This window comes from Rousettus aegyptiacus, unplaced genomic scaffold (genome assembly GCF_014176215.1).
Source record: "Rousettus aegyptiacus isolate mRouAeg1 unplaced genomic scaffold, mRouAeg1.p scaffold_m13_p_6, whole genome shotgun sequence".
Classification (NCBI taxonomy): domain Eukaryota; kingdom Metazoa; phylum Chordata; class Mammalia; order Chiroptera; family Pteropodidae; genus Rousettus; species Rousettus aegyptiacus.
Window position 1 is genome coordinate 13042782 of NW_023416309.1, and position 20940 is coordinate 13063721.

At 31.6% G+C, this 20940-nt stretch overlaps 1 protein-coding gene and 1 pseudogene across 5 annotated transcripts in view; one reads left to right on the forward strand and one right to left on the reverse strand.

Moving 5' to 3' along the window:
• The window catches only part of ADK (adenosine kinase), a 448271-nt gene that overhangs the window by 252898 nt on the left and 174433 nt on the right, over positions 1-20940 (reverse strand). The gene's annotated exons all lie outside the window — the stretch shown is intronic.
• LOC118604186 lies at positions 1538-1657 on the forward strand (annotated as a pseudogene).

A 20940-nucleotide genomic window follows, 5' to 3' on the forward strand; every position in this document is an offset into this window, starting at 1 on the left:
TACAAGAGAAATCTTCTCCAGCTTTCCAACCTGTTTTAAGGATGCTACTGTTCATTCTAGTTCCTGTTCACAGTGAAGATGCCATAAGGTCTTTCAAGAAGCTCCTTTTGCCATTCTTATCGTACTGCTGAGGTGCATATGCCATTCGGACCCCTTCTGACTGACTCTAATAAGAGACTTTTGCTTTGAGCCTGCCTATCCACCAAGTATAAATAAGTGTTGACAACTATGGTTCTGAATGCTGGTTTGTGAGGCCAGGTGAACCAAGGACAATTTCCAAGGCATATCCATATCTGATGGACCCACAATTTAGCCAGCCTGTATCTATTCTTACAATAAAATAAACAGCAATGGACAATAAATATACGTATTTTTTTTGCACAGTAACATAAGATAATTACACAGTAGCATCAGATAACTTAAATGTATAGAGCTTTTAGGAAAAAATATTTACATGTAGAGCTCAAAGAGAATCTTATTAGTAGCTTAATCAAAACATCATCACAATAAAATTGTTACTGGGCACCCGCCATGGAATTATGTACTTGTTAATCCAACAAACTCCTAGTAAGCTTTTATATCTAAAGTACCCTGTGAGGGAATATGATCTTGCAAAAGGCCTTGAGGAGTTCACAGTCTAGTGCAGGAGGCAGCATGGAAAGAAATTCAAATTCAATGAGTGTTATAATAGAGGTATATACAATATATTCTGAGAGCATCATGAAGTTTGAGGAGTTATGAAAAAGTCAAAAGGAAAATGACAATAAATAGGCTGGTTCTCGAAGGCTGAAGATTTTACAAGGCTGAAATCAAGAAAAATAAAAGTAAATTATATACAGAAAAAAAATGTGCAAAAACAGAGTGATACTATGTTCATGGCTTACTCAGGGAAATAGTAAAACGTGGGGTCATAACAGCATATTTTATGAAGGACCAGCAGTCCATAACACTGAAAGTCAGGCCTGGATCCAAGAGTTACATGAAAATATGTATTTCAGAAAGATAAGCTTGGCAACAATGTTCAGAAAACTAAACAAAAAATGTTGGGAAACAATTCATCATGGATCTATCATGTCTCTGTAGGCTTTTTATCAGATTTTGTTCTTTCTTTTTAAGGATGCTTATATAGCAAACATTCTTACAAGTTAAAAGGTATTATCTAAGTTCAGGATTCCTCAATTATGACGTATACTCTGTGAGCACAGCTTCCACCTGCATCAATGTCCACATTGCTCCAGAATGAGTGACAATGCAAGTAGAACCAATGGGAATATGAAAGTCATGTTGCCTGCTGTGTTTTGAGTAAAAATTCCTTTTCTCTGACCCAGGAGGCTCTTATCTCCCGCCAGCATCTACGAAACTGTAGTAGACTAGTTTGTTAGCTTGCAAGTGGGGTAAAATCCAAGATATTGTACAGTTATTGAAGATGACTTCTTTAAAAAGAAGCGGAGTTCTAGAACAGGACATAGGAAGACCAATCACCAGGGCATGTGGTCTTATAAAAAAGAGAGAAAGACCTTAACCATAAGAATTCTGAGTCTATGGCCATGCCACCCTGAATGTGCCTGATCTTGTCTGATCTTGGAAGCTAAGCAGGGTCGGGTGTGGTTTAGTACTTGGATGGCAGACTACCTAGGAATACCAGGTGCTATAGGCATTAAAAAAAAAAATTCTGAGAAAAGGAGGAAACAGATATAAAAAAATTGGTGTGGAGGGGAAGGAAAAAAGCACAAGATCGGGGACTCATTGGCTGAAGTAGAAAATAGTTTGAGTCTGACTATAATTTTTACATTTGAATGACTGATGGCCAGTTACGTCATTAATAGAGAAAGATAATTTAAGAATATAGGTTCAAGTATAATGTAAAAAGCTAGAGAACTGTGAGTTGAGTTTGAACGTGGAATTATGAGGATATTTTTGCAGATATCTCCTGGAACCTTGGAAATATCAGTTTGTAGTTCCTGAAGAGGTCGAGAATAGAGAAAAAGCATTGACCTATTCTTGAAGAAGGTCTACAGATCCCTAAAGATTCTGAGAACTTCTCAGGGAATCCACAAAGTCAACTTGATTTTCACAATAAGATGTTATTTGCATTTTTTATTGTGTTGACACTTGTGTTCATAGTACAAATTCGGCAGTGGGTAAAACTGCTGGTACCTAAGGATAAATAAAGGCAATGGAACCAAGGTGTATTAGTAGTTATTGAATTCTTCATGACCCTGTGCTCAAATTAAAAAGATACCAAGTTAGTAATTTTTTGAAGCTAACAAAATCATTCATTTTTATTAAATATTAACAATTAAATAAGCATCTTTTTAATACTCTGTGTAAGGAAATGGAAAGTATGAATGAAATATAATGGTTTCCTGAGGAAAATCACTCGTGCAGCAGTTAAGTTTCTATATGAACCGCTTTTTTACGGAAAACGATTTTTATTTGAAGTAATGACAGACAAATGATATTCAGATTTGGGTATCTGGCAGACATTTTTTTGAAAATGAAAAAAAAAGTAAGCCTGTCACAAAAAAACAACTGTCAGGATTTATTGCTAATAATAAAATTTGAGCTTTCAACTTAAACTTATAATTGTGTAAAACTCTTATCTACCATAGTGAGATTCCTAATATATAAAGGACCATTTTCTTGAGACTAGTAGTGAAGTTAACCAATGAAACATCTTACATTTGCAAGATGTGCATAATTTAATGAGCAAAAACTTTGCAAATAACCAATATATCATAGTAAGATTCGTGTATGGGTTAAAGATCCATTCAGGGTTAAACAGATCAATGCATATATATTTTCTAATATAATAGCTTTGTAAAGATACAATTCACATAAAGTGTACAATTCAATGGCGTTTAATATATTCAGAGTTGTGCAAGCATCACTACATCAATTTTAGAACATTTTCAACACTCTAGAAAGAACCCCTCATCACTTAGCCATCACACCCCAAACCCCATTGCCACAAGCCCTAAGCAACTGCTAATGTATTTTCTGAAGCTATAAATATGTATGTGCTGGACATTTCGCAGAGACGGAATCATAAAATATGTAAACCTTTGTGAGAGGTTTCTTTCACTTAGCATAATGTTTTCAAGGTTCATCCATATTGTAGTATCGATCAGTACTTCATTTATTTTTATTGCCAATATTCTATCATACAGATAGTCCTCATTTTGTTTATCCATTCATCAGCTGATGGATATTTGAGTTGTTTCCACTTTTTTGCTATTATGAATAATACTGCTATGAACATTCATGTAGAAATTTTTGTGCAAACATATGTTTTCATTTCTCTTGGGCTATATGCCTAGAATTGCTGGGTCATAAGGTAAATCATTACCCATCATATCCTTTGTCTACTTTTTCAATTGTTTTTTTCCTTTTCTTCTTAATAATGTCAAGAACCCAAGAATATGTTTATTCTTGGGAGATTAACTCTTTGATATATCTTGCAAACATTTTCTTCCATTTCATCTTTGTCTATGATGTCTTTTGCTTACTTTTTTTTGCATTTTTATGTACATAATCTTTATGAGTTATGAGATTAGAAACAATAAGAAATAAGAAATGAACAGAGAAAGGTAAGCCAGTAAAGGGTACAGGGAAAGGATGATTCAACGAGTTAACAAGAAAAGAACAAAGAAAAAGTGCTATCTGTCCTGAAAGCTAATGGAAGAAAATTGATTGGGTTAATTAGGATCAAGATTTTTAAATAAACACTGAGTTTGACAATTACATTTTTAGTGATTTTTGCAAAAAATGTTTCCAAAAAGAGAAAAAGTTGAGGTCCCACTTTGCGGTTAGTGAATAAAAAATGAGTTGGAGGTGAAACACTGGTAATAATGAATGCATGCTACTCTGTCTAGACATCTGGCAGTGAAGGGAAGGGAGGAAAAAATAAGTTTGAGGTTCTAGAGAAACAAGGAAATGGAAGAGAGTTAAAAAGGCAATAGTATATAAACAAGTTTGAAGACAATGGAGAGAGAAAGTAAAGAAGTTGATTCCTGATGATTTCCATTATATTCATAGGAAAAATATGAGGTCACTGCTGAGATGAGGGTAAAATGGTACAGAAAACTGAGAAAAATCTGAATAAACACAAAGGAAAATGAGAATTGAAATAGAAACTGAAAATATTGTAGATGTAGACATGTATGAATCCCTTATAATGCCTAGAAAAATGCCTTGCACATAGACAGACTAAATGAATATATACATAATTTACTAAATTTTGTATAATTAAAAATATACATGCTCTAAAAAATTTAGTTTTTATGTGTTTAACATGTTTCATGTAAACCAGTATACTAATATAATTACACTGTGACATGATTTTCCAAGAAGATATAATTTAATTTATTCAATATCTATAGTAGTCATTTCTATAATAAAAACAAAAGTAAAAAGAACTAAAATTTCTAATCAATGGTAAAACTTGTATCTAAATACAGTTAGAATGAAGACCACTAAATATATTCAACTACTAAATGTACTCTGAAAATGATTTTTTGATTAATAAACTAAAGCCAGGGGATAATTGGGTGAAGATTACATGAGAATTCTCTGTACTATCTTTGGAACTTTTCTGTAAGGCTAAAATTATTTCAAATAATGTTTATTTTTAAAAATTAACAATAATTAATAGTTTTATATGTTTAACCTTTTACTTTGAAATAATTTTATACTTATAGAAAAGCTGCAATAGAGAATTCCCATATACCTTTCTCTAATATTAACATGTTATATAACAATATGATTATCAAAATCATAAAATAGATTTTATATTTTGAAGTGTTTGTCCTTCATATCATAAAAATCTCCTGTTTCATAAAGTAGTATTTTTACTGCAAAAGTTTTCTGACATAATTTGTTGCTATTCATCTCAAGTGATAATTAAAAGGACATATTTCCACTCTTAAGTATAGTGAAAAACAGAATAGTGTTTTCACTTATTAATTATATTCTTTAACTTTCAAGAATGTATTTATATTTTGGAGATGGGAAACTTCAAAGTAGATAAGTAACAAAGTATTACTTAAAATTATAAAATATTTATATTAATCTTCAAAATAATGTCTAGAAAGAAAACCTACTCTTTCCAAAAACACTATAGGAAGAGCTAAATGAGGGTTTGGAGGCCAGGAATTTGTAATAGGATGCGTCCATACAATATTATCACTGTATTGTCATCGAATAGTCTCAATACCCAAGATATACAAGTGGTGGATGGTTAGACTAATCTAGAATTGGTGACTAGGTATTGTGAAATGAAAGAACAAAAAAATTGAGAGAAAAATTTAAGTGCAGTCAAATGCACTAAGTGCAGTGAAATGGCAGTTTTGGCAGTAGTGAATAAAACTTAGAGGTACAAGGGCTAGGAGAATTTTATGAAATAAAAGAAATGAAATAACAGGAGAAATGTTAGGGAAAGACTAAAAGGATAAGAGTAAAATATGATATTTTTAGATTTCATATATAGACTCTAAGGGATGATAATATAGACACCATAGAGTATGGTTTAAAAAGAACCAAATTCAATAAACCCTGAAGGTAGGATGATGACCAGGTTATAATAATGAAGTCAGACGACTACTAGTTAAATTATTCCTTACCTTCTAGTTGAGGAATCCTTGCTAGACCCTAATACAAGCCACAATAAAAGTTACTTAAATATCTTTATATTATAAAAATATAAATTATAACAAAGATGAAAAGAGGTGCATAATACTATGCTTTAATTTTATCGGCTTTAGTTTTCATTAAATTTGCATTTTTATCCTGCTTCTGTTGGACCTATAGGAAATACACAATTTTAAATGACTGTCATAAAAACAAAATGTTAAAATTGTCTTGAAAAGGAATATTAGAGCAGGATTGCCACTTCACAACAAATTTCATTCTTAGCTTTTCAAATTTCTAATATTATTAATTTGAAATAAAAGCACTAAAATGCCTTATTTCTTCAAAATTCAGATGAGTGATTTAACAGTATTTTAAAAATCAAGAAACATAAACAGATCCTAAATCAATGCTGTAAAGAAATACTAAGCATTCAATAAATCCCTGCTGACAATATAGATCTGAGCATGTGTACAAAATCATGCTGGGATTTAATATAAACTCATTGTTCTGAGAAGACCAGGAAAAAAAACAATGACTGAGTACATCTGATTTGAAAATATAAATGGAATTTTTATTAAAAAACACCGATTATCCTGAATGTCCAATTTATCAGAGTTAATGATTTAAATAAGAATAACAAATTATCACAGGGACACTAAATTAAAATTTAGCTTAAAAGACAGGCAACTATTACTTTAACAATTACATTCTTCATGTGGTTAACATTTAACAACTACAAACACTATATGGACTCCCAGGAGCCAACCGTATCTAAAGTTACATATTAATAGACATCCACAAAAAGGTTATTATTCAGAGAAACTGCTACTTTGTAGACAAAAAATAGAATATTTCTGTTCCAGGGTAACTGATTACCCATTTCCAAGAAGTAGTTGGTAGACAGTGGAAACTTTCTGATAGCTAAGACATATACCTCATTATAGGTTGCAATTAAATTTCCAGAAATTATATACAATAAGAGAGAATAGGTATTCAAATAAGTTTGTAAAGTAAACTCAACAAATATTTCACTTGGAAAATACTGGAAGTCAGCTTTCTTACATTTTCGAAAAACCTGAAGATAACAAGATACTTACTTAGATACCAAGGATGTATGACTTCTCTCTTGCAAAAACTAATCCTGTTTCATACACTGATTACAAATGAATATGTCAGCATTATGGCTAAAACTTCCAGTTTTTCTTGAATGTAAGTCAAAATAAATACATATCCTTTCAAAATGCACATGTTAGGAAATCTAATCTAAACTATTTCAGAAAGTTCAGGGGAACTGACTTTTTCTTTGGGGGCTGGGAGAAGAGCAAATTTTAGATTGTGATTTTTCCAAATGTAAATGTGGCTGCTTTTAATTTTTCCCTTCCAAACACAAAAGTTGTAATTGTTATTACATATGTTTCATTGAGAAGAATTGCAAAAGACTATTTTGAAATCACTTCAAAATTAATCTATATAAACTTTGAAAGTATTAATCAAAAGTTCTTAATAATAAATTCTTCTTAAATATCTTCCCATATGTCCTTCTAAATACACAAATCCCCAACTCAACTCTAACTATAATCTTACTGGACCAATTATATAGCAAAAGAAATTATAAAAAAGAGTCAAAAAGGTTCAAAAGATGTTGCTTGCTCAGATTTTTGAGTACTAACCCCCAAAATAAGGTAGGCAAATGTATTTAACAACAAGTTAGTCAAGGTTAAGCTAGTTCTGGATTCCGAAGAAATAATGTTGATGGTAACACTCTATATCACACTCTTAACTTTTGTTCAGTGATGCTCATTTTTAGAGATTGATTTCCTTGTAATTAAAAATTGGGTTGACTTTAGACCACTTATTTAGTGGTAGATGGACACAGATTCCTTTAGTTTTTTTCTTATTTATTTTTATCAAATTTATTGGGGCGACATTGGTTAATAAAATTATATAGGTTTCAAGTGTAGAATTCAATAATACATCAATCTATATATTGATTGTGTGTTCACCACCCAAAGTCAAATCTCCTTCTGTCACCATATACTTTGTATCCTTATCTATATCTCCCCCACCCCTTTCCCTCTGGTAACCACTAATCTGCAGTCTCTGTGTCTATGAGGTTTTGTTTGTGTCTTTTTCATTCATTGCTTTCTTTTATATCTCACATATGATTGAAGTCATATGGTTCTCAACTTTTTCTGCCTGACTTCACTTTGCATGATTATCTAAAGATTCACCTATTTTGTTGCAAATGACAGTACTTCTTTTCCTATGGCTGAGTAATGAGACAGAGAAAGAGAGAGAGAATGTATATATTTTTTTACATATATATATTACATCTTCTTTATCTTTTTGTTTGGTTTAATAGTGTTAGAGGTTTAAATGATAAGAAATTATCTATACAAATTTACAATGTAAAATTGTTTAAGTTTTGACCTATGTATACACCTGATACACAATCAATTTTCTCTTTTGTAGACCATTCTATTGGTGTCATATCTAAGAAATCTATCTGCTTAATTTTGTTCACTGTTTTGTAGTTTCATTTTTTTAAAAAATTAAGTTCGTAGTTTTCAATATATAGATCTTGTATATCTTTTGTCAGATTTGCCCCTAAATATTTTAAATTATTGATGTTATGGTAAACATTACTTTTATTAAATTTCAGTTTCAAATTTTTGTTGCTAGTAAAGAAAAATATACTTGATTTTAAAATATTCACTTTGTATTCAGTAAATGTTTTAAACTCAATTATTAGTTCTAATACTGTTTTTAAATTCTATAGGATAATGTACATAGACACTCATATCATTGATGAATGACAGATTTGCTTCTGCTTTTCTAATCTAAATACTTTTTATCGACTAATGGCTTTGGCTACAACCTCTGGTACAATGTTGACTAGAAGTGGTGAAAGCAGACATCCTTGTCTTGTTTCTGATTTTAGTGGGAAAACATTCAGTCTTTCAATAATAAATATGCTACCATTGGTTCTTCATAGATGCTATTTATCAGGTTGAGGAGCTTCCCTTCTTCTGCCAGGTTAGAGAGTGATTTATGAAGAATGGATGTTGGATTTTGTCAAATGCTTTTTCTGCATCAATAGACATGATCAGATGGCTTTCAGGTGGGAGGGTAAATCCAGTATTTGTTACACTATCACATTAGAAAGAGGGAACTGAAAATTCCTTTAATTTTTAATAATGAAAAATATAGTTTGATTCAATAAATGCAGTCAACTGTAATATACAGCTCATATTTGTAAGAAAAAGATCTACTTCTAACTCTCCATCTATTATGAATAGGTCATTAGATAAAATGAGTAAACTCAACCTAAATGTTTACCAATATCCTATAGCAAAGAATGATGTTATATTTCAATATACTGCATGATGAGCGATAATAACTATAAGACAGATAAAGGTAACACTACATATATAACTACATATAAAAATATATGCACATTTACATTTGATTTATTAACTTTGAACTCATGGCAATAGCACCATAATTCATACCTGAACGAAGAATATCTAACACTTATCTTCTCTGTAAGGGACATCACAGACTTCTAGCGCCTAGGAACACTGGGCAACACTTCAACACTATGCTTGAGGGCCATTTTAGACAATAAAAAGTATAAAAATGCAAAAACAAACAAACAACCATAGTACTAAATACACCACAGAAAGGACACTTGTTTATAGTATGAGTGCTAAAACAAAGCAGAATGTTGCCTTGTTTGAGCCCAGACAGTAATGTGCACATCAGGCAACTCAAATTTTTTTGCTGCTCTATCTATGTCTGTGAATGACTGCAAAATTACCCAAAGTACTGATTCTGGATTTACAAATAAATTTTTGAGAAGGCAAACTTGCAAAAACGGAATCTACAAATAATATGGATCAATTGTATATAGTGAGATCCACCGAGGCCTTTATTAACATTTTAAATCTATGGTTCTTGACTATTTTTCAAGTCTCAGATTCTTTTGTGGATTTATTAATCTCCTATAGGCCCATAAACGGATCCCCATTCCAACTGATAATCCATGAACCACAGTTTAAAAATGCCAGCTTTAGAGGTTTGTAGGCAAAGAATTTTTAAAGCATCCCTTGATAACCATTTTAGATTTCAATTATTGCTTAACTCATCATATTTAAAAAATAGTCATTGTTGTACCTATCATCATCTTACATTTTCTGAATACATAATGCAACAATAACTAGAGTTTAGCAGCTAGATAGACTATACAGTATCATAGAGGATAAAATGCATTTGCGTTTTCATACTTTCCAGAGCAAATTTTTCTTGCCTTTCTTGCAGAATTGCTATTTAAAAAAAAAAAAAAAAAACCTATAGAACATAAGCAGAAAAGCAATACAAAAATTAATTTAGAGAACTCTTCTTGCTTCTTAAAGTGCTCCAATTTTGATATTTGAACACATAAAGTGTGAGGTTCCATAATAAATTGTTATTTACTTCATCTTTATAATTTTATTTAGTTCTCTACATATGAAATATCTAAAAATGTTGATTGTAATCCAGTATCACTTTAGTCTCAAAGAAAAACCTTAACTATCAAAAACACTTTTAAATCTGATTTAAAACTGACACAGCTACCTGGAAAATGTATATGGAATACTAATAAGGAAGCAAGCAATGTTTTTTAAGAGAAAAAAGTAAACAGAAAAATACCAGCAATTACTTCAACACTAACCAATGACAGCTAATTAACTGACAAAGTAAATTATACCCTTTTAATAATTGTATATTAAGAGTATGAAGAAATGCTAAGTGGAAGTGTTATATGTTAAAAATTTCAAAAAGTACTGCAGATTTTAGATTAAAAAATAATTTGCTGCTTTTTAAGTACAGAGAGTCTGTACAGAGATGCTGATAATACTCAAGTAATTATAAATGAGACTATAATAACATAGAGTTTAAAGGTCAAAATGTAGTTCTGCTTTGATAATCATTAAAATTAGCCAGAATCTAGATCTGATCACTTAAGAGATGTTTCTGGGCTAAAAACAGAAAGACTAACAACCAAATTAAAAAATGGTTAAATAAGTTTTAACAGACGTTTCTCCAAAGTGAATACACAAAGGGCCAACAAGCACTTAAAAAGATGTTCAATTATTATCAGTTAATAGGAAAATACAAATAAAAAACACGATGAAATACTAATTTATACCTACCAGGTAAGCTATATTTTAAAAAAATAAATAATAAATGTTGGCAAGTATGAGCACAAATTGGAATCCTCGTACATTGTTGAGGAAAACGTAAATCGGTACAGCAAACGTAAACCAGTTTGGGGGTTTCTTTTAAAGTTAAATGTAGATTTTGCCATAAGACCCAGCAATTAAACTCCCAAGCATATACTCAAACAAATCGAAACAGTCATTCAAAAGGCAGAAACAACTTGTTACTACCTATAAAGGGATTGTGTAGGCACCACGAAGATGCAGTTTTTCCAGAAAAAGAAAATTCACACAGATACTAGAATATTTCTGTGAGGCTCAATAAGGCTGTGCATGTGATTCATTTCAGGGCAGCACAGGATTTGCTATACCGATAAGAAGATAAAAATTACTATCTTGCTTCTGGCAGGAACTTACTCCAGATGCTCAAGAGAATGATGAGCTCACTTTTTCCTATTCCCATAAGAAACTTCTAGTCAACACTAGTAATCAGGAGAGAAACTAACCAAAGGCACAGGTTTAGTGGCTTATATCACACTTCACATACCAATTGATTGAATACATATTTTTAAATGTTATTTTTTAAAGTGATATTTTAAAAAAGAATTTTAATGCAAAAAAACTTGGAGCATTTTTAAATCTTTATTTCTGTTCTATGCCCTTTTTTTATTTTTTGTAATTCAGAAAAGTATTTTTTAAATTCCTAAGGAACTCTATACCCCAAATCAAATAAACTGAACATTTCAAAAACATGATTGATTTTTTACATTATAAAACATTTTTAACTTTGCATTCAAATGACTTTAGTGTTTTCTTTCCACTTTACAGATTTTTAAGAAAAAAATAAGAAACATAACTCAAGTCAGACTGATTAGCAACTAGAAATCAGTGAAAATTTAATTTGTGTTAATTACAAGCTAATTAATCGATTACATTGGATGAGGCCCTCCCGTGTTATAATTATACTCTATTATAATTGTAAAGTACTTATCAATATCACTAGTGGCACGTAATTCTAAATGGCGATGACCTATCAATATAAAATTGTAATCAGAGAAAAATCTAAGTAGCATATAAACGTAACTAAAAATTATGGTTATGTTTAATACTTATTACTTCATTCCAAAAGATAACCTTATAAAATGTAATTATTATGCCCCTTATTCAATAGGATTAAAATTCAGGATTCATAGAACTACAAGTCACTTTTGTTACTTGTTTTCATGATATGTGCCATGGCATGAAAATAAGGGAAATAAACATAAACTTTCAACTCAGGTAACAGAGGTTTTTAAATGCAAGAAAACGTAAGCTTATTCAAATGATTTTCTCGAAAACGTTAATCAAAGCAATCTGGGGTTTATATAAAGAACAGAAGACATTTTATGGACTACTATGCTTATCCTATGAAAATAAGCTAATAGGACAAATTTCACATTTTCGCATCAAAAGTTCTGATAATTTCAGATAAAAAACATTTATGTCTGTCTAGAGGAGACTCATTTTAGATTAAAAGTTACAAATAAATTGAAAGTAAAAAAGTGAAAAAAGACATATCATGCAAATAACCACAAGAGAACTAAAGGGGTTATACTAGTATTAAGCAAAATAGACATTAAAAAAAAATTATGTAACTTAGATGAAATGGACAAATTCCTAGAATGACACTAACTACTGAAACTGATACAATAATAAATAAGTAACCTGAATAGACCTATACAAGAGAAGAGACTGAATTTGTAATTAAAAAAAAAAAAAAACCTATCCACAAAGAAAAGCGGAGGCCCAGATGGTTTCACCACTGAATTCTAACAAACATTTATAAAAAAATTAGTACCAAATCTCCACAAACACTTCTAAAAATAAAAAAGGAAACACATCCCGATTCATTTTATGAAGTCAGTCTCACCATAGCACGAAAACAAAACCAGACAGAGAAATCGCAAGAAAATACAAGAGAGATAGATCAATATCTCTTAGAAATATGATGCAAAAATACTCAATAAAATGCTAGCAAATAAATCCAGCAACATATAAAAAATTATATAACATAACCAAGTAATATTTATCCCAGGAATGCAAGGATGGTTTAACATCTCAAAATTACATCGTATTAATTAAATACAAAACAAAAATCACACAATCATCACAACAGGTGCAGAAAAAGCATCCAGCAAAAAACTAACACCAACGAATTAGGAATAGAAGGAAACTTCCTCAATCTGATAAGAGGTATCTAAGAAAATCCCGTAGTAAATATCATGGTGAATGACTGGATGCTTTTGCCCTCCAAAAGAACAAGACAAGAATGTCTGCTCTCACTACTTCTCTTCAGCATTATACTAAAGGTGTTAGTCAAGGCAATTAAGCAAAAACTAAAAGTCTTTCAAATTGGGGAGTGAAAAAAAGTAAAATTATTTCTATTTGTAGATGACTTGTTTAGTATACCAAAAATTCTAAGCAATCCACTGAAAAATACTAGAACTAATAAGCAAGTTGAAGATCAATACTTTAAAAATCGATTGTATCTCTATACACTTGCAATGAACAATCCAAAAGTCAAATTATGAAAACAAGTCAATTTATAATAACATCAAAAAGAAAAAATTGGAAATATATTTTTAACAAGCAAATATATATTCTGAAAACTACAAAACACTGTTAAAAGAATTTAAAGATTTAAATAAATGAAAAAATATCCCTTGTTTATGGATCATTAGATTTAACATTATTAACACAGCCAATTCTACCCATATTGGCCCTTATTAGAATCCAAGCTGTAGTCTTTGTAGATATTGACAAGCTGATTCTAAAACTGATAAGGAATTACAAGAGACCTAGAATAGACATGGGGAAGGAGGGAGAGGGGATACCAGCAGTACAGGGTTTTATTTTGGTGGTAATGAAAATGTACTGAAATTGACAATGGTTGTGGTTACATATATCTATGATATACTAAAAACCATGGAATTGCATCCTTTAAATAGATGAACTATATGGTTTGTGAATTTTATCTCAATAGAGCTATTTTTTTTTAAGTAGCATGAGAATAAACTTAAAATTATAGTTTAAAGGTACAAAGGAATGGTGATATTTGTGCTAAGTACATGTCTGATTGTTCTCTAAGTCTTTAAAATTTTGAAAATACACATATAGCAACCATTAACCATAAAACGTAAATCTAAGCATGCTAGTCTTATGCTGCATATTTCTGTACTAAGGAAATTCATAAATGAACAATTGTCAAACAGTTTTCAATATGACAGCAAAAAAATATATGTACAAAACTCCAAGAAGTTATTTGTATTATGTAAGCAACTACATGAAATGGGGAATTAGCATGAGAGCCAACATGTGGTGGATTTGGGATTAAGGAAGTCCAAACGCAGAAAACTTTGGAGAAGTCATAAAAGCTGGCAAGAGAAAACAAATAAACAACAAAAACAGAGACAGCAAGAAGCAAGGGTAATGACTGTAAAAATCCTTTCGATGGCATATATAAGAAATCCTGGCAAAAGCACAGTAAAAATAAAATTTAAATGTGAAACAAATTCAAGACATAGCTTTGAATATACTTGTGTTATATACTATGAAGGAGACCAAAAAATAACTATAAGTAGAAAACTATAACTTTAGATGTCGTAGGCTATAGCACAAGCAAATGAGAACAAGTGTTCATCAATCAGTCCAGTCATAAAATTTCTTTCACTCTAAATTTTTGACATAAGGATAATGGCATATGTCTAATGAGTAGAATTAATTATACCAATCATTAAGAAATATTTCTTAGGGAAGAAGTTCGTGATTTTTAAAAAAAAAAAAAGTATTTGAAAAACAATGTCTAATGTTCTACATATCATACTATTATTCTTGGTATAATTATATTTTGCAAATAAACAATTATTAAATATTGACTAAATAAATTGCTCCCATATAAACTAGCCAGCCATTTTAATTTTTCAAAATTATTTATTTAAAATTGGTAATATACTGCATGCTATAAAAATGATTAAAACAGTAAGAAAACACATAAAGTAGAAAACAATTCTCCCACAAATAGCAATTATTCCTCAGTTTTTACTGGCTGCTATTTTACATATATTCTTACTGAATTTCCATTTTTATATATGCTTATTTCTCAAATCCTCTGATCTGTCAATCTGTATACCTAGATAATATATGTACTTTGAAACTACATATCTAGGTTTTACAGAAGAGTCCAGACTTTTATTCTCTTCATTGAAAAAATGGTACATATGCCCTCATTTTCAAAAAAGATGTACTTGCTTACAGTTTTGAATAGTAACATTCAGAGTTCCCAAACTAGGTACCAGAATACATCATCTGAAACCTGGTTTAGAAAATATTTTCAAAATCAAAAGTTTCTAGGCACAGAAATGAAAACTGTCATAGTACTCCAACTGTCAAAAAGTATAATGGAATATAGGGAAACAACCAAGATTTTCTCACATCATATAAACAATACAAAATGATGAAACATTGAAAACATTTCCTTAGGTTTTCAACCAGTATTCTAAAACCTTTCCTTCCCCACACACTCACCAAAAAACACTATTTTACTTGTCAATAGATTCACGTCTTAAAATTATACTAAATGAATATAAATCAGTATAATTTTAAAATCAAACTAAGGACAATTTACAGTAATAGAGTACACTAATATCAGCTCAAATAATTTAAATTCCCTCATATATTATAAGAGAAAAACAGCCCTTCAAAACAGAAGGAAATTCTACCAGCTGGTTTTAAAATAACAATGAAATAAAGAGCAAAACAGAGATGACTACTCTTGGCCTCTGGCTTCCTTCAATGTAGAAGACATATTACAAAAGAAAAGAGTAAGCCAGCATTGATATAGTAAAGAAAACTCCACTTTAATAAATCATTTTTTCAGGAAAATGAGAAGTCTGCAAAATCTGTGAAAGTAATTTATCTTCAGGTGAATAAAATGAACAGCAATTGATCTTGTACCTAGGGAGTGATTCTTCTTCTACCAGTTACAAATATATCTCTGTTTAACATCAGTAGAATAAGTTGGGTGGTCTCATGTTTTGATAATTTACTTGCACATTTAAGATTCAAAATGTATTCTGAAGTTTTATACCAAATGCCACCATTTCTGTTGGGTTATTAACTTGCCTATTATTTGGTCACTCTGTACATCTATAAAATGAATCTAGCTTGGGATAGTAGCAAACAGGAGCGGCACCAAACACAGATTTGTCAGAGGTAAGACTGCCATAAGAAAGTGGTTTTTAAGCTGATACATATGAAACGGCTACAAATTGGTCAAATGAAGGAAAAGAATGTTATAGGCAGAAGAGATTTTATGTTTATACCAGAGAAACTGGTGACTGCCAAAAGTTTCCATTTATAGGATAGAATTCTGAAGAAATTATGAGTGTCCTCTAATGTAGTCTGTGATATAAGTGGATCATTTTGAAAATAAAACTATTTTATTTATACTTGTAATTCTGAAATTCTGTGAAGAGGTTATAAAAGTAACAAACAAGGGGAAAATAGTCTACAAAATCTATGTTCATGCAATTAGTTTCAGTCTTTTAAGTTTGCTTATTTAAAAAAATATATATCTATAATGGCATTATTATGTCATTAAAAATTAGCTTAGATATAAATATGCAAATGTATGAATAAATAGAACTTACTGAATGACCAACTACTAATTTTAGATTCATAAAAAGTTGCAAAAATAGTACATAAGGCTCCCATGTTGCCTTTTCCGAGCTTCCCCTAATAATAATATATTACATAACCATAGTCCATTTTCAAATCCAGGAACTTAATGTCGGTACAATACTAACCTATAGACCCTATTCAGATTTCACTAGTTTTTACACATATTCTTATCAGCTGCACAGACTTGTGCAACCACCAGCACAATCAAGATACATTAACTGTTACATCATCATCAAGAAGCCCCCTTGTGCAACTTCTTTGTAGTTACCCTACACCTGTTCCCCTTTGTACTTAAACCAACTACTATTCTGTTTTCCAAGATTACAACTTTTTTTTCAAGAACATTACGTAGTTGGATTTATACAATTTGCCACCTTCTGAGATTGGTTTTTTTCTCTCAGTATGATACACTTGATAACCATGCAAACTGTCTGTATAAACACTTTATTCCTTTTTAAAACTGAGTAGTATTCCATTACAGATGTTATCGTAGTTTCACAGTATTCACCTGTTGAAGGTTATCTGGATTGTTTTCAGTTTGAGGCAATCATAAATAAAACTGCTATAAGTATTTGTGTAGTAGGATTTTGCAGGAACAGTATTTTTGGAGGAAAGTATTCATTTCTCTATAACAAACACTCAGGAACATGATTGCTGAGTCATATGGAAATGTATGTTTAATTTTATAAGAAATGTCAAACTGTTTTCCACACAGTCATTTTATATTCCCACCAGCAACGTATGAGAGATCCAGTCATTCCACATTCTCACAAGCACTTGTTATTGTCAGCATTTTTAATTTTAGCTATTCAAATACACATACAATAGTTTCTCATGGTTTTAATTTGCACTTCTCTGATGGCTTAAAGATATTGAAAGTGTTTTATATGCTTATATGCCATCTTACATATCCTCTTTTATCATTTAACGTTTTAAAATATATGACCTGAAGAGGGAATATCCAATAGTATCTCTAAGCATGCAGTTAATAAGCTCTTCTAGGTAATTAAATAGTATGACAACAGGGATAATTATATAAAAAGTTGTGTGAATAAAAAGTGGAGATAAATATAAGTATGGAATATGAAATCTAATTTATTTATAAAATATCACTGTAGGGATGATTTGATTAAAGCTATTTATTATGATAACCCAAGAAAGGCACTTAAAAGTCATAGGGCATCAAATGCTGTCAGTGCCCCTCTCACACCCTTTGGACCTAACTTTCTCCCCTTGCTCCAGGTTACTTCCAACAGTGAGAATCTTCCTCTCTATGCCTAAGGACTTTTCCCCCGAATAGGCAAAACCTGCTATGCCAACCTGAGCACTAGACAAGTGCACAGTCCTCTAGATTGCACTCTACGACCTATAAAAGGAAATAAATTCACACTTCTAAAGCCAATTTTGATACTGATTTTCCTCAAATTTTCCCAAGACAAAGCTCTAGCAATTTATCATGGTAGTAACTTAGTAACTTTTATTAGTTGCATTGTCTTCCCTGAATCACCTCCTGCCACCTTTGCCAGTGTTACCTACATCTCCCAAATAGGCTATTTGTTCTAAAATCCTTGTCTTAGATTCTGCTGAGAAAACCTATGTAATTTAAACCCCATCTCACAATAAAATGTCTCATTAAAATTAAAATGCTTAAAAGAAAAATGTAATGATAATTAATAAGATGAATAAGCTTTCTATTTTTCCATCTATTTCCTTTTTCAGCATATTAGTTACTATTTCAAAACTCTTCAACTGTAAATTAACAGCCCTTTTCATGTTGAAAACATAATTTCTAAATTATACATTACATCAAAATTCAACAATAGTGAAAATTTATAGTTGTCTATGACTATAAATGTAAAAAATGTTCAACATATAAAATGTAATAATTTCACTTCCAGATTCAATTTAACATGATTATAAAGACCACAAAAACAAACACATCAAGGATTATTATAAAGCTGTAATAATCAGGACGGTATAATATTGGAGAAACATCAGACAGGTAGATCAATGGAACAGAATACAGAGTATAGAAATACAACCATATAATTGATTTTTCAAAAAAAGTACAAAGGCAATTAAAGCAATTTAAAAAGACTTCAGGAAAGGGTAATAGCCAGAATACTTGGATATATAGTGAGGGCGGTGGGGGTGGGGAGTCGTGGCGGGAAGAACCTTGTTCCATATCTCACCCTACACACACGAAAATTAACTCAAAATATAAAAAGTAAAACAAAATCTGTAGAATAAAATATAGGATAAAATCTTTCTGACTCTGGATTAGGCAAAGAGTTCTTCAGTATCATATAAAAGCATAAAGAACAAACTGGTAAGCACTTCTGCTCACTGAAAGACACTGTTAAGAAAATGAAGACAAGAAAAAACTGGAAGAAAATATTTGCAAACCACATATCTGATAAAAGACCTGTATCCAGAATATATAAAGAACTCTCAAAACTCACTAATAATGAAAAGAAACAATTCAATTTTTTAAAAGGGGCAAAGATCTGAACATACATGTTTACAAAGAAAGCGTATATAGCAAAAAGAAACCAAAACAAAACACAGTCAACATCATTAGGAAAGAGTAAATTAAAATGAGACATGACTCTACCCCTATAATAATGGACAAATAACACCCTGCCAATACAAGTGCTGACAAGAATGTGGAGCCACTAAAATTCTAATATACTACTGGTGGGAAGGTAAAATGGTACAGCCACCTTGGCAAACAGTTTGGCGGTTTCTTACAAAGTTAAACACACAATGACCATGTGACCAAGCAATCCCTCTCCTAGTGAAATGAAAGTGTATTTTAACACAAAAACTTATATACAAATATTTATAGCAACTTTATTCTTAATCGCCCAAACTGGAAACATCCCAAATATTCCTCTACTGGGGATGGACATAAAGATGCAGTTCATTAACATGTCGGAATACTACTCAACCATGAAATAAACTACTGATAACGCAACAAAATGGATGATCTCAAATGCTCTTAGGACAACTGAAAAAAGCCATATTGAAAAGTTATACACTGTATGGTTCCATTTCTGTGTGTCAGGAATTAAGGTGAGATGGAAAGAGCTGATCTGCCAGGTTTCAAAGTAGTCAATCATAACAAGCCAAATTGAAAAAGTCAAGTCTTTCATCACTTGCTATGATATTACAAGAAAGAGGCAAAACCAGAAAAAGTCCCAGCTTCCCAGAGTTCCATTTTCTTCCAAGGACCAGGACACTAGTCAAAGATCAGATGGATCAGCAAAGATGTAGGGGCTATTTCACTGTCAAGGGAGCCCCCAACAAAAAGCTCCCCCAGTTTTCTGATCCTGGGTCCAGGGGAAGGTAGAGGGGCGAGAGTTAGGGGTAGAAAAGTACTGAGTACTTTGTCACAGTAGAGAAAGGTCTTTTCAAAATTCCCCCTCAACTCTCCAATAATTATGTCTTGACAGAGGCATCTAAGGAGGCCTCAATAAAAGCCCCAGATAAAAAGGCCTCTGAATGAAGGTGCTTGGTTTAGAAATACAGATGTCCATAAGAGCATGCTGGCCGGGGGTGCTGAGTCCTTGACTACAAGTCCCTTCAGAGACTGAAATGAACTGGCGTTGCACCAAGCCTGATGTAGGGAAGGCAGCTTTCCCATATAAAGCCCGCCAGGTAAAACCTTTGTAAATGCCTGTGACTGAACCTGAAAAAAATCACACATAGTTTTTTGCCAAGAGCTAGATTCCTCAATATGAAATGCTGGAAAAGGCAAAACTATAGGGACGGAAAACTATGATATATGGAATTTGATTTTACCCTGTTTAAAAGCTAACAGAAAAGTCTGTTACTAATTCATGGATGAGAACAGAAGACTTGATACTCTAGGGTCAAAGACTTTATTACTCATGGCAAGGCACAAGAACACAAGCATATTTGTACCAAGTTCCCCTTCCCCTAAGTCCTATGGAGGTGAGACGACATGGTTCAGATAGATGCTATGCATGCAGTGAGTTTGCATTGGCAGGTGAGGAATATCAAGCTTGGCGAATCTACCAATTTTACAGCAAACAGTAACTAAGTCTGCTCTTTGTCTTGGGAGAGGCAGTTACCTCATATCTTAAGTCCACCAGCTGTATAAATAACACTCAGAAATATCCCAGGAAAAAGAGAAGTCAGAAGCCTTACAGTCTTGGCACACCAACCAAGGAGGACTCTCTGCCAACAAAAACAGAACAGCAGTGATTGCTAGGAGCTAAGGTGGGGTAAAGGTTGACTCCAAAGAGGCATTGGGAAGTTTTGGGGTAGTAGAACTATTCTAATCTTGGTTCTGGTACTGGTTACACGACTGTGTATGTATATATCATAACTCACAGAACTATACATTTAAGAGATCAATTTAACT